The sequence below is a fragment of the Alexandromys fortis genome, unplaced genomic scaffold (assembly GCF_014885135.2).
Source record: "Alexandromys fortis isolate MF-2015 unplaced genomic scaffold, M_Fortis_MF-2015_v1.1 scaffold_87, whole genome shotgun sequence".
NCBI classification, from domain to species: domain Eukaryota; kingdom Metazoa; phylum Chordata; class Mammalia; order Rodentia; family Cricetidae; genus Alexandromys; species Alexandromys fortis.
The window spans coordinates 3,384,392-3,386,793 of record NW_026067971.1 but is presented as its reverse complement, the minus strand read 5'-3'; positions in this window follow the sequence as shown (position 1 = coordinate 3,386,793).

The following is a 2,402-nucleotide window of genomic DNA, read 5'->3' as shown; positions in this document are numbered from 1 at the left end:
TTGGACATCCTTTGCTAGTATATGTGGTGTGTGTTGACGGCTGTCTGTGCTGTCAAGCCAGGTCCCTGCTTTAGTCTCCAGATGGAACAATGTGAGGCTGGGTGCCACGACTTGCTAAGTAGCACTAGCTTTGCATTGTGTTGCTCTAACCACATCAGCGATCCAACTGTCTCCCACAATAACAAGACAAGGGAGGCACAATTGTATTTCCTACTTCAGAGAAATATCAAACACATTCTTACCAATGATGTCTCGCTTTTACAAATATTCTCTAGCTATGAGTTGCAGGGTCAGGGTTTGAAACTAGTTACAGATTACAAAACTCAATTTCCCCTTTCCAGATGCTCACAAGGAGGTGCCATGGAACGTGCAGCCAACATTGCAGTCTTCAACACCACCCTGAATTACAAAGGCCACATTTTCCCTTCTGGGAACAATGTAAATTAGTAAATAAACAGATCTGAGTGGCTTCCTGTAAGCTATAGTTAGAATTTTTAACATGTAATAGCAACGTTCCAATTCTATAGACAATTCTATTTTTAGTGCTCTCCAAAGCCCAAGACATGATTTGACCAGTGAAGCAAATGGCATAGGTTCAACATCTGGAAGCAAATCCTTTCTCTTGAGCTTGTACTTTAGGATCATTTCAGTTGCAAGACCATTTGAAGTCTGTAAATGTAGGATGGAGCAAACATGTTTAAAAATATTCAAAGTGTATGGGTGTTATTCTGCATGTTTCCATGTGCACCACATGCGTGCAGTGCCCAGGGAACCAGAGGAGGGTGTGCTCAGGGTCTGGAGTCATAGAAGGTTCTGAGTCACCATGTGGGTGCTGGGAACTGAACTCCAGTCTTCTCCAAGAACAGCAAGACTGAGTCATCTCTCCCGTCCCCACAAAGAATTTATTTATACAATCAAATCTGTTAATTACAAATTTACTAATTTCTACTTCATTTTTGTACCAGGTTATAGCAAATGTCCTTTCAGCTTTTGGCTGAAACACAGGTGGCCATGCTGCTCACGGTATCCATGGCCACTGTCACTGCGATCAGTTGGCAAAGGATCCCTTAGAAATCAAACATTGAATAATACAAGGGCTACTATATTTTCATTAAAAAGTTTTTAACTTTGTATATTTATTTAGTATAAACTGTGGAAGGTGAGAAGTTGAAGGCTGAGAAAATATCACCATGGTTCCTTAAGACAGTTTGCTTAACTGAGCCATCCATGGCTCTACCTGGCCTGCACTGAGTGGCGCGTTACATGGGCCTTTTAATCACAATGATGTCAGTACTTTGTAGGGATTATTTCCAACTCAGATGGCAACAGCAGCTGACAAGAGCTTGATGACTTACCCTTCCTGGTATCTTGCCTAAGAGAGGTTGAGAAGCCGTTTTGTTTGTTTGTTTTGTTTTTTGCTTTTTTTTTCTGGACTCTCGATTTCCTGATGTTTTCTCTTTACCATTTTGGCTCCAAAACGATTCTTGTTCAATGTGGAAAGAAAAGTGAAAAAGAGCTATACATTAATTAGACAACTTTTTTTTTTCTGCTTTGAGATTCTAGAGTACTTCATAGAGAACAAGGACTGAACCAGAAAGTCACTTTTAGTCTCTGGATGAGGCAGTGTAGGAGTAGGGATGACCACCCTGGAACAGCTTCCAGAAGAGTGAAGTCGATTCCAGATAAGAGGGGACGAAGACTCTAACAAGATTGAAGTAGAGGACTCTTGAGAACATAGAACCATGCACTTCATTTGTGTCTGTCTGGTGAGTCTTACACTGAAGGGGACATGAAGATGATGTTCTGTCCTGGATAGCCTTGCCTTGGCAATAAAATTGCATCTCACCTCCTCAGTCCAACTAAGGCAGAATATTTAAGCACATTCTGTTACTGTTGTAATACCTTGTAGTCACTAAAAGCTACTCCAAGTAACCCTGTAAGATAGAAGGTTGTTGGCCAAGTTTAATTGTGTGTTTATATCTGAGCTTTTGACAGCTTGGGCCAAGAAGGAATGGTTAATTGGATTTATTCTTGGTTTACCTTTTAGATTTGTTTACATCAGTTTAAGCCTTGAGATTTAGTTCAGGTTTTTCTTAACTAAGCTTGATAAGTAATTTGTGTTTACATCAGTTTAAGCCTTGAGATTTAGTTCAGGTTTTTCTTAACTAAGCTTGATAAGTAATTTGAAGTTTGCTTTCTGAAATGAGAGCATTTAGAAGCTTAAGCCGCCTTTTTTGACAGTCTGCCTCTTTTCCCAATGCCTTCTTGGTCTAAATTAATAGAAGTAACAGTGATTTGGCTCTTCAAATATGGAATGTGCCACCCAGAAGGAAAGCAAACAAGACCATAGCAACAATATACAGGAAGCTTCGCAGGTATTGACTGGCAGGTTTTGTCTGTCT